The following is a 13,827-nucleotide window of genomic DNA, read 5'->3' on the forward strand; positions in this document are numbered from 1 at the left end:
GGGAGGCGGCGTAGGGAGAGAGGTTGGGGACGAAGATGGTGTGGGCCTAGAGGAAGGCGGGACAAAGAAGTGCCTAGGATAGCGGGTTGATTCGTAGAATTTCAGAAGGTATTTGTAAAGAAAAAATGACGTGGGAGGACCGTCGAAACTGGTGTTTTAATATATTAGAGATTAGATATCAGTATTTAATAGCCTAGAGAATCATTTTGTGTCCTTCGTTGTCTCGCTCTCTAATTCTGACATACGCATCAACCTGGTGGTCGAAGTCCATATGGACACTTTATGGACTTCCTTGGATGGTGAGTAGGAAGGAATTGAAGCAAAGCGAAAGACGACGAATTCCTTTCTCTATCCACCCACCTTTTCCCACAACATCTAAACCTTTTTAAGGCCTTGTTCAAACAAGGGATAACATTGCACCATGGATTTAATCCATACTTCACACTTAATCCCATTGTAAGATTAAATCCATCATTTAATCCATGCATCTCTCAAAGCTAGTCATTCTTTTGATCATAGATTGTAATATAAACGTGTACAATATCTTCATGGATTTGTTCCATACATAATAAGTTAGGGATATAATCTATGTCTTTTGTAGTTTAAAAAATTTCCAAACCCTTGAGTTATAATCAATGATGGGTTTAACCGAATAAAAAATTGAGTAGACTTGGATTATTTTGGGACATAGATTTAATTCCAATCCATGCTAATCTAGAGTTGGATTGGTGTAAACGAACACGTCTAAAATAGAACTAGAACAGTTCATACTTATACACCCATGCTCTTTTGTGTTTAATAATCGAGTTTTTATGTAACGAGCCGAGTTTTGTAACATTTTCTTTATTTATAATATAAATACCTTGGAAAACAACCATAACCAATCGTTCAACTAACCACACAGCAGCTACGTACGTCATGAGGCACACCAGACCATAGCATAGCCATCTATGTACCGTGGGATTACGTCAGCTTGAAACCAAGAGACGGTGATCTGTACTGCAAAGGCGAGCTAAGCTTGCACGGAAGTATCATGCATCTATCGATGTATAGTAGGCTTCAACAGAAAGAAACCAAACACATGCACAAGTAAACGGCCGGGCAGTGTCGTTGAACCACAGCCACACACAAGTTCTTCATGCGTGTGTGTGTGTGGGAGAGAGAAAGAGGTGTGCGTAACGAAGTCCTTGCGTGACTGCTGGACGCAACCGACGTAAACAATGGAAATGAGCAATCAGCGTACACGATGGGCAATTAAAATCATCCCCCCTCTCTCCGATCCTTTCTGTGTGTTCATTTCTCCAGTTAGGAATAGTGCAAGGATAAGTCCTAGGTTTCTGTTGACACGACACGCCCGGGACGACCTTTTTCCTGTGTGGACGATACATATAACAAACTGATGAGGTTCAAAGATAGCCACGTACGAGTCGGCGCAATTCAGCAAAGAATGAACCATGTCCACGCAATGGGTTTCCAAATTAATAAGCAAGGCAAGAGAGCAGCAAAACATGTTCCTAGCGAATGGATGTGCATATTATATATTTATTTATATATATATATCTATATATATATATATATATATATATATATATATATATATATATATATATATATATATATATATATATATATATATATATATACACGACAGCACTAAAATGCACCTGGGTGCATTCTCTATATTGAATGCACCCAGGGTGCAATAACACCCCGAGCACGTCTCCCCATAAGAGCACGCCCCCAGCCCTTCTGTACGCGCGCCTCCCTGCCTCCTGCCGCGAGTATCCTCTAATTGTAAACTTGAGTCTCTGTTTTTACTCCTTGATTACCATTGCATGTTGTGTTGTTACTCCAGTTGCAACGTTTGTTGCTTGTTGATTGCAACTATGGGTATCCGCTAATTGCAAACTCATGATTGCGTGTTGTTCTGTAGGATGCAAACATACTTGATGTGTTTGTCCTCAGGGTGCGGCAAACATTTGATACAAGTGAAGAAGTCTACCTCTTTTACCTTGACTATGCAAAGTTGGCTGGTTTTAGTGTGAGGATAAAGAGGTGTAATTGCAACTGCTGGTGTGGTGTGATTGAACCCCACATTAGGTGTGATTGCAACTGCTGTATAATTCTACCCAAATATCTGTTAAAAAATGTAAACAAAATGATTGCAACTGCTGGTGTGTTGTAATTGCAACTACTGGTGTGGTGTGATTGCAACTGCTGAGTTGCTCTGATGTGATTGCAAGTACTGAATAACTCTGGGAAATTTTGTTAAAAAATATGATTGCAACTACTGGTCTGGTGTGATTGCAACTGCTGGTCTGGTGTGATTGCAACTTCTATATAACTAGATGCAACTGCTGGTCTAGTTCGAAAATTGTAGCATTCTGTCGGGAGCGTGCGGGAGGGACGAAGACGAAACGTCGGTTCGGCCTGGGTGGGGCGGTTGGCTCGGACCAGGTGCTCCTGGCGCGTAGGTTCGGCCTGGGTGCATTCTCTATAATGAATGCACCCAGGTGTAATATATAAATACAGTATATATATATATATATATATATATATATATATATATATATATATATATATATATATATATAAGGCACATATAACGGGAGCCCTGGGCTTCCAATAGTTAAAGGAAGCCCAAGCCGACCACCCCTGCAAACTGGTTCAACCAGCGCGCCAAACCAGGCTATCGTGTGCGTCACCTGCCCCACGTCTGTTAGCGCAAAAAAGGAATACATGTATGAGTCAAACACGATCCAATGCACGCGCATAAATTTAAGAAAGATATGTGCGGCAGTTTCTATTTTTAAATCCTTTAATTCCTCCATAAATTTAGGATCGTTGTAACAGTCATGCAGCTAGACGCGTAAGGACCATTTTATGATATATATTGAGACTAAATATGCTACATTGTGTAAATAATTATGCAATTCGATATACTGCGTAAAAATCTGTTACCAGCTGCATGCACATGAATTTATGATGAAAATAATGTGCAATGAAAGGAAATGAATTACACGCATAGAAACAAAAAATAGTATTTAATGTTTTATTTCCTTCATAAATATAAGATCCCTCCAACAGCCATGCAGCTAAACACATTAAATCTAGTTTATGATATATACTAATACAAATTATATTATATGGTGTAGGTATTATGCAATTCGTTACACTGCGTAAAAAATCTGGCATGTTGTTCACTGGTGGACGCACCTCCGGGTTAGAGCGTAATAACCTTAAGTTTTGAGCATAAAAATCCCTCAATTATAAGCATATATACCGAGCCAATGTGAGGGGTTGATAGCTCTAATAGGTTGTTATTACGATCCTATTTTTATGGCAGATCCGAAAACATGGCAGTCGCATGCATGCAGTTATACATATCCAAAAATTATGGTAAAATGCATGCATGAGTCAAACATGTTCCCTTGCATGCGCGTAAATTTAGAAAAGATATGTGTGACCGTTTCTATTTTAAATGCTTTATTTCCTCCATAAATTTAGGATCGCTGCAACAGCAATGCAGCTAGACTCGTAATTATTATTTTATGATATATAGTGATACTAAATATGCTACACTGTGTAGATAATTATGCAATTGGGTATACTACATAAAAATCTGTTACCAGCTGCATGCACACGAATTTATGATGGAAAGAATATGCAATAAAAGGAAATGAATTGCATGCATAGAAACAAAAAATCGCATTTAATGTTTTATTTCCTTCATAAATATACGATCCCTCCAACAGTCATGCAGCTAAACGTATTAGAACTAGTTTATAATGTATATTGAAACAAATTATACTACACGGTGTAGTTATTTATGCAATTCATTACACTGCGTAAAAAAACTGGCATGTTGTTCACTGGTGGACGCATATCCGGGTGAAGCATAAAAACCTTAAGTTTTGAGCATAAAATCTCTCAATTATAAGCGTAAATACCGAGTCAATGAGAGGTTGATAGCTCTAGTAGGTTGTTATTACGATCCTATTTTTATGACAGATCCTAAAAACATGGCAGCCGCATGCATGCGGTTTCTATTTTTATACAGATCCAAAAATTATGGCAAAATCGTGGGAGTTTCCATTGCATGCGCGCAAATTACGAACATCATAAATTAAGGAATTGTCTTTCCAATGTGCATGCAGTAAACTGATATACGAACTCCGTGTTCAAGCATAAAATCGTACAGTTTTTAGCGTAAATAGTACATGTGGTATGCATAAAACACAATAATCGAAAAGAAAACTGCGCCGGATCGGAGGATGTCATGCGTGATTATCGCTGCGCGCATCTCGCGCCTTCCGTGACGTCGCTCGCTCGAACATCGCGTCTCACGCGTCGCTGTCGCTACTCGCACGTCGACGGGCGTCGCTTGCTCGCCGGCCTTGGAAGTGCCACCTCCTCGGAGCTTCAGGGACGCTGCCGCCTTCCCGCACAAGGGCCCTGCTGCGGATCGAGGAACCTCCGCCACCGCGCGTCGAGGTAATGGAATTGCGGCCACCGGCCTGGGAACCGCTGCCACCGCACAAGGGCGCTGCCGCCGCTCGCCCTCTGGATCGGAGGCCGCCACCGCCGGCCTGGGAAGCGCCGCCACCGCACAAGGGCGCTGCCGCCGCTCGCCCTCTGGATCGGGGGCCGCCACCGCCGCCCTGGGAACCGCCGCCACCGCATGTCGAGGTTGGGGAGCCGCGGCCACCGCAGCCACTGGTCGGGGTCCACCGCCGCACGCACTATCGGGCAACCGTCGTCGCTAATGAATCGAGATGGGGCGTGAAAAACTGATCCCTAGCACTACGGATTTTCTTTTATAGACGTCTGGACCTGGTCCGGCTCGACCGGATTGCACTGTCTGGCCCGGGCTTCCTTTAGTTATTGGAAGCCCAGGGCTCCTAATATACAATATATATATATATTTATATATATAGGGACGAACTAATGGAAGCCCTGAATTTATTGGTGTTTGTGGTCGGGGCTCTCTACAGTTATTGAGAGCCCAGGGCTCATAATATATATATATATAGATATATATATATAGTATTTAGAGCCCTGGGCTCTCTCTAACTAATGGAAGCCCCGACCAGAAACCGACCAGGTGCGCTGACCGCACCGTACCGACCAGGCGCACACGCTTTTTTGGCTCACTGTACCACCTAGTTACGTCAATTATAACTACGCGTTATGCTCAATCTTGTTACGTTTTACACAATTTTGGTGTGCGCATGTTTCGCGGCATCCGGGCCCACGAAAAGATCATGTCCCCGCAATCTGGGCAGCTTACGTCTATCGGGCCCACGAATCCAGGAACCGAGCACTCATTTTTTCAGCTCATCTCTCCCGTAACTCTCGCGGCGGCCGAACCCTAGCCAAATCCGCCGTCGTCTGCTGCTTCTCCTCCGCGCCCGTCGAACCCTAGACTAATCGCCGCCGTGAGCTTCTTGTCCACCGCGCCCGCCGAATACACAGATATTCTCCCCCCGTCGTTCCACCGCCGTCGCATTCTCCTTCACCACCGCAGAGACCCGGACTCGCCTTCTCCGCCGCATACACGCCGTCGCCTTATTCTTCGTCTCCGGGAAGGGACCCGGAATCGCGGAGGCGGTTGTGCCGCCCCTTCGTTCTTCTCCTCCGCAGAGACCGAGACCTCGATCTTCTCCACCGCGGCGGCCGAACGCCGAGTCCCCTACGCCGTCGCGAGCTCCGTCCCCAACGTCGAGTCCCCTACGCATTTGACACAGCCGCGCGTCGCCTTGGGTTGTCCCCTGCAGTTGGGTCCCGAATTCGGCTGGCCTCCAGGCACATCCACACTCCGGTAAGTCATCAACCTTTAACTCTTACAATCTGAATCGTAAATAGGTTTTACCTTATTATTTTGCCAATTGCTTGATTTATCAAAAACCAATTCAGTATAAATTTATAGTTAAACGGAGACACAAATTTATACTATGCAATCTATCACACGTTTATGCAGTTTACAATACTCTGTTATGCTGCTTTGTTGACAGAAGTATGATACATACATCAATATGTTATGCCATAAACATATTGCTGTTCAATTTGGGTCAGCACGCACGAAATAACCAGGTTATACATTAATTGGATGTCGCATATGAGCAGATTTTTTTATTGATCCATTTAGTCTCACACGTTTATGCAATTTACAATACTGTGTTATGCTGCTTTGTTGACAGAATTATGCAATTTACAATTTAGTAGTGATGCTGCATGATTTGTTGGGATCTAATGGAATGCATGGTCATGAACTGAACTGAATTGACTTGCGCTTATCTTTTTATTGATCCTTTACGTATTTTATGTATATGTGTTGTTTCATTTGGCAGGAACATCAGACATGAAGAACGTAGACCGACCTCCTTCTAATCCAAAACGGATTATAATCCAGTCTACTCAAGAGTGCTTCAGCGTTGACATACCCCGTGTTCCAGCGGAGACTGTTAGACACGAAACAAGGCAGGCTGCTGATGAGGATGATGACTTTATGCCATTATCCAAGAAGCGTAACTTGGACGACAGTCCTGGGAAAGTCTTGAAGAAGGTAGTCACAAAGCGGAGGAAAGTAGTGCCCCCCTCGACAGGTTAGAGATTTATGGTCTATGGCAATATATCATTTTATGCGTGAAATCATGTTGTGTTGAGGTTTGAGTTAAACATTGAGTTGCGATTATGCAGATGTAAATGTTTACGATATTCATTGTATACTTTTTTTCAGCAGAGGCTTAACGTGAGATGCAACCCCCAAGATGTATTAGTAAGCATCCAGATATTAAATGACAGACAGCGCCAAGCAATTGCACGGAGGGGATTTTCCAGTATTCTTGACATGAGACTGGACACACTCGGCATCAGATCACATTTAGCTTGGCTGATGGAAAAGCTCGACCATAATGACATGACAATTCGAGCCGGCCCAGGGAAGGAGCTGAAAATTACAAAGGATACGGTGCACCTAATTTTGGGGTTACCAAATGCTGGTGGAGAAACTGCATTGTGCATCGATGAAGCTGTTGCTGCCAACAATTTAAGAGCTGAACTTGGTTTATCGAAAGAAGATTTTGGGGTTGCAGCTCTTCAAGATCGTCTGAGGAAAGGGTCTAACGATGATTTAAGCATCAGATCCTTTTTCTTGATAACCAACCATGAGGTTCTTTTAACCGAGGAGATGGATCGTTTCCACCAGATGGACTGGTGCCAGCTTATTTTCAATGATTTATGCCAAGCTGCCAAGAAGTGGCATACTAGGAGCGTTACGAACGTTTCTACAACCATTTACGGATGTTCCATCGTCATTCTTGTAAGCATATCCTTTTTTGTCTGTTATATGTAGCCATAATCTTGTATGCAAAATCCATATACACGTAGATTATGCTTTTGTTATGTCTCATAATGACTCATGTTATGATTTTTGCAGCTGTATTATTTGGATCATCTTTATGACTCAGCGGCACCTCAGAACAAACGTGGAACACCACGAATCAAATATTTTGATAGGAATATTATTCAAGCCCTGACAAGAGCTGACAAGGGCAAGATACGCAAAGGAGAAGAAGCATTTGGACATTGTTCGGTATTTTTTTATGTGTCAATCATTTTTTTACATGCATATGATAACATTCACATACCTTTATGCCCGTTTGTAAGCATATTTATGATGCTTTTTTGCATTGTCCATTAAACATATGAATCTCATTTATCAATTTAATATGTGTGTATAAGTTTTACTCCATCTTTCACGCCTTTTTTTAGTTCTGAAGCTCCACAGAGACCTGCTACACAGCTGTACCACCCGTTGAAGCACAATTCAAGGCATGATTCTATTTATATATTTTTTTGTCATAGAATTTCAACATAATATTCAGTGATATGCTATATATTTACTTAATAATTTTCAATTTACAACAGCATAAGACCAAGACAAACACTTTTGATGTACCTCGTTCTGACCCATCTGGACAGCACTCAATTCACATCGAACTCCCGCTCATCAGGGATTTGATATCAAGCAAGCTGAATCAGCTTCCATCCCGCCACCGCCTGGGTTTCATAGAGAAGTTGTCACATTTTGATACAGAGGTTGGTAAGGCGTGTTCAGTTATTAAACAGACTCTTCAGCAGATTGTTGAGAAACAATACAATATATCTGATGTTTTTGGCGAGTTAATTGATGAGGTCCCCCGTGCTGAGTCGGGGGACAATGAAGATGGTTATGATGTGCAGAAAACAACTTCAAAATCAGATGATATTCTTCCCCAGACAGCACGTTAGTCAGTTTAATGTCTTTAGGTCAATATAAAAAAGTTATGCAATCATTTGTCGATATCGTTTTGATGCCATTATTTTAAACAATGTTTTTTTTACATGACACGTACAGAAGGATGTACGTGTCCGACCCCCCAACTGTACCTGATATGTCTACTCCAGTTTCCCAGCAGGATATGCAGTTTACAGACACAGGTACATGAATTACTGTTAAGGCAACAACATATTCGTGTACTATTAGAAAGTTGCCCCGATGAAGCTGATATTGATCCACTGGTTCATACAAATATAACGAAACAGAACAAAACACCTACAACCACAGTGGTAATGTTTTTCTTATTAATTGTATTTTTCATTCTAGGGTTGTATTCATCGTTTTCTTTAAATAGCATATAATCATTACAATTTTTTCAGGGTAAACATGGTGACGGTGGCAAGAACATGCCGACCAACACAAACGTCACTCCTAAAGCAACACCACATATGGAACCTGACGCGCCGATATTTGATGCGACTCCGCAAATCAAGGTATGAGTACACCCCCTCGTGGTTTTTATATATTATTAGTAGTAGTTTACTAAATTTCTAATCCATTTATACCATGATTGTTAGTCTACTGGCGGCGTCCAACAAGCGGCAGAAACAGACATGCCCGACAGTGGTCCATGCTTTGATCAGACTCCATCTGAACATGTCAGCTCAGTAATTTTCATTTTCATTGTAGTTGTCAAAACTGTTAACAGATTTTGTACAGTCATGCTTCACAGTCTAACTAGTTTATGCATCATAAAATCAGTGTTATGCATATTTACACATACATGTATGCTAAGTAGATGTGCATTCAGTTTTTACATAACTGTTAGCTGCTTATGATAAATTACACATACATTAATGCCAGTTTGCAAGCATATTTATGACTCTTGATTTGTATCAGTAATGTCAGCTCAATAATTTTATGCCAGTTTATGACACTTGATTCCACATAAGTTTATTCCACTTTATGTCAGCTCAGTAATTTTCATTTTCTTTATAGTTGTCAAAATTGTTCACAGATTTTTATGTATATTTTCATATATATTTTTAGGTTTCTGTTGAAACCGATCCAGCTACAAACACTCCACAGGTTGGCCAGGCTTCTCTTGATTCGGAGATGCAAACTGTGTTAGCTCTATGTGAATATTTGTGTGGTCTGCAATCTGACACCAGTAGGTATGAAGTACATACTAAATCAAAATCTGTTTATATGCTGGTAGTTTTACGCGACCTCTCTAATTGATATAAAAAATTCCCCAGGACCATAATAGATTATGGTGAATATTCAGCGACATGTTCTGATATATATGAATCTTTTGCCGATGGGAAGTGTCTCGACAATGTATTCATGCAGTGTTTCATCCAATGTGTTTTTGATGATGCAAAAAATCAGCAGACTTCCATGAGTTCGAACAGTTTGATTCTTGATGTTAATGTTGGGGTAAATTATCGTAACATACATACACCATATTCATATACAAATTGGATAAACCCAAGTATACTCACTCTATTTATATCATTTATTGCAGTCACTACTCAACTTTGAGGAACAGGAACGACACAGTCGCAACCCTCAACCTTTTGATGAATCTGTACTCCACACACTCCTAGACAATTCATTGCCCGAGACAGATGAATTGGACCAATGCAAAGCGGTAACAATCGTATTTCATAATCCAAACATAATTTCTTTTTAATGGAACATATCACATTGTTATGCTTTTGTAATTTACACTGTTCATTTTATGCTTTTTTACACGGTCAGATCATGGTCCCCATGGTAAGCAGGGGGCATTGGACATTGTATGTTGTCAATAAGGTCAAGAAGTGCATTCATATTTTAGATTCCAACCCATATGGGCCAACACTTGGTGGAACTACATGGAAGGACTATCATTTTGCACATTTGGGCTCAGGTGGCAGAAAGTTACCATGGGCTAAGGTTATTATGAGTAGATTAAACAAAGCAATACAACATGTACGGCCCAGGACATGCTTTCCCAAATTTGGTAACTTCACAATTGACTTGTGCCCAAATTGTCCTAACATGGCAGCAGGATCCAATGACTGTGGGTTTTATGTTACGGGTTACATTCTATTTTATCAATGCGACGAAGGATCTTTGTGGTCAGACATAGAAGCATTACGTACAAATTTACCAGTTAATTCTATAGTTGGCACAAGGCAACATATGGAACAGAGGTATAGCTAACTCAATGTTATTGTATTTCAGGGCAACACTAGTGAGATACGGTCTCTTGTGCTGCATTATATCACATTCCACCCGAAGAACAAAGCATTATCGCTGCTCGAAGACATCCAAAAATTCAAGGTCTAATGGATGTAGCTTAGTTTGGACATGTAATAAATTTTGTATACAATGGTTCCCTAAACTTTAGATCAGTCATGTGTGTATAATATGGGCAAAGACCGTAGACGTTTCTTAGTTTATGTCAATGACAACTTTGGGGATTAGCTAACCTCTAAACTGGAATATTGTACCAAATGTGTTTGATAGTAATGTGTGTTTCTTGCATTTGATTCTGCCAAATTCCTGTACAATTTTGTGCTGTCAATAACCTCGAAGTATGCCTGTTTTGTCTGAAGTTTACGATATAATTATTGCTGGTCTCATGCATGTTTGCCCATACACTTATGATACAATAGTCATCATTCTATGCCCATACATTATTCTAGTTTTGTCTCAAGTGTATGATACAATTATCAGTGTTATATACTTGAAACAGGCTCATTTTTTTGCACAGTCATGGTTCATAGTCTAATCATCTTATGCATCACACAACGCAGTGTTATGCATTTTTTCACATACATGTATGCTAAGTCTATGTACACTCAGTTTGCTACAGACCTGTTAATAGCTTATGACAAATGACACATACATTTATGCCAGTTTGCAAGTATATTTATGATACTTTCTGGAATTTGTGAAATAAACACAGGAATCACATTTACATCCAGATATATTTTTATCTTATGGTCTTCTACTCTCTACCAGATGAATCATCATCTCCGACATCCACCGTTCGTTTTTTCGACGTTGATGTCTCATTCCATTGTGGGGCTGCAGCTATGATTTTGTTCCTTGAACCAGGAGGCCGTCCTCGCTTACGTCCAGATAGGTTAGCCAATCGAACCCTATTATCCTCGATAGTTAAACACGTACGGCTGTTGTGACCATCAGCTATGCCACATTTCTGGCACTTCCTGCTCATCTTCTTAGCTCCTTTCGCACCCAATTTAAAAACTTGTTGCTCACTACTTTTGATTGTTCTTCCCTTAGGCTTGGCCTTATCTGGTCTTCCTAAGTTTACACCTTCCATATGAAATTCCAGTTTCTACAAAACAAAGATATTAAGTCAGTTTTTATATTCACGTATGTCATCATATATTGTAGCAATGTTATTACCTTTCTAGCTTCCACATCCGTAGAACTACTATCAACCAGCCGAATGTCAGTGTTATGTTCCAATGTTAATATCGGCATATTACATTGATCATCCTTAGTATTGCATTCATTTGTATTAGACCCCATTAAAATTTCATGTGAAATAAAGCAAAGTCCAGTGAAGACACAAATGTTATAGAGCAGCATATGTAATACATTATAAAGATTTGTTCCATACCTCGTTCCCATCATCTAATTTGCGTAAGTTGTCTATAGCCATTTCGTCTGTTTCATACGCTTCGACCTATATCATCATTACAAACATGGATCATTATCGACAAGTAATTATGCAAAATTCATAACAACACGATGTGCGTACCTGGATGTCATCGCAAGCACTTGTGCCACAACTCTCACCAGTACCTATATCAGGCTCCACACGCATCAATAACCCTAATAATTCGTCCATCATCTCTAGGGCTTTATCATTCCCAGCTTTAGACAGACTCGCATGGTGTACTACTTTCATTGCTTTTTTAAGCAACATCTTCTGTCTATATGATCTAGTTTCTCCATCTTTTCCTTTCAAATTCCTATCGTCTCTTGAAAAAGCCACATCTTGATGCGCGGAGTATGTGTATCGTTGCAAAATATACTCACTCGGGATCCTTTCAATTTGTAGATGCATGAAAGCGCGTACAAGATGAACACAAAATAGACCTATAATTGATTAAACATACATTATGTCATATATTAATCGCAAACAGCTATGTATTCGTAATAATTTAGAATTTTATATAGAAATAATCGTTTAGTATAAAATACCTGTATGCTCCCAATGCTTGCACTCACATGAATACTTTCCGGCATCCACATCAGCTCTTATTTTGAATTGGTGTTGACCCCAAACAATTTTATTTGATCTTGTAGTATGTTTCACCACCCAATCATGTTCATCACCCTCTGTATCACGGTCTATTCGGTATGCAGTTGCATATTTTACTGTCTCCTGGAACCTTGTCATCACAGCTCTAGTGTATGCCCTTGCAACTCTTATTTCAAACATATACAATGTAGTTGTATCCTTTTGACCCTGCAAATTACACAATATAGTATTAATACCGTTTTGTTTTTAATAGCATAAAACGTATGTTTATTATTTTTTTCACTTACCATGCATCCTAGTGCCTCTTTAGCCTCTTTCATCTTCCTACTATGCAGGAGCTTCATCATTTGCTTTGCAAATTGATGAAGCGGTGTGTTTGCATCCACGTGGGCACTCTTCACCAACTTGTTCATGCTCTCTCTTCGTTGTGTAGAGACCATAAGACCACAATAGTCTCCTTTGAAAAATGCAGGTACCCAATCTTTGCGTATTTCATATAATCTGGCAAGGGTGTTGTTCTCGTGTAGCTGGAAATCATCTAGCATCATTTACCAGGCAGCCTCGAACTCCATTTCATTCAATGGATGATGTATTATAGATTGGAACCTTGTTTTGAAATCCATCTCCTCAAATCTTGCATACAATTCATTCAAGTGGGGCATATATCCGTTTTGCACATGCCACAAACACAATCGATGTATTGTGTTTGGGAATACTCTGCCTAGTGCGATTGGCATAGCAGGGTCTTGATCTGAAATAGATAAATTTACATAACATTATGCAAGCCAATATGATATCATATAGTACGTGCCATAATAATTACGAGTCATTTATTACAACATACCTGTCAACATCACTCATGGTCCGTCACATCCCATGCATGTTTTGAACGTATTGAAGACCCACTCGAATGTATCAACTGTCTCGTCTCCTAGTAAAGCAAACCCAAATATTGTGCATTGTAGGTGGTGGTTCGAGCCAACAAACATGCCTAATGGTTTATCGTACATATTAGTCTTATGTGTAGTATCAAATGTAACTGCATCACCAAAATCAATGTACTCGGCTTGCTGGCTAGCATGGGACCAAAATATGCTTAAAATTTTCCCTTCTTTGTCCAATTGAAAGTCTGAAAAAATTGTGGATTATCTTTCTTGCATAATGAAAAAAATGATAACAGCTTTGACACATCATTTGCATTTCTTTCCCTTTGCCA

The sequence above is a fragment of the Zea mays genome, chromosome 1 (assembly GCF_902167145.1).
Source record: "Zea mays cultivar B73 chromosome 1, Zm-B73-REFERENCE-NAM-5.0, whole genome shotgun sequence".
Lineage (NCBI taxonomy): Eukaryota > Viridiplantae > Streptophyta > Magnoliopsida > Poales > Poaceae > Zea > Zea mays.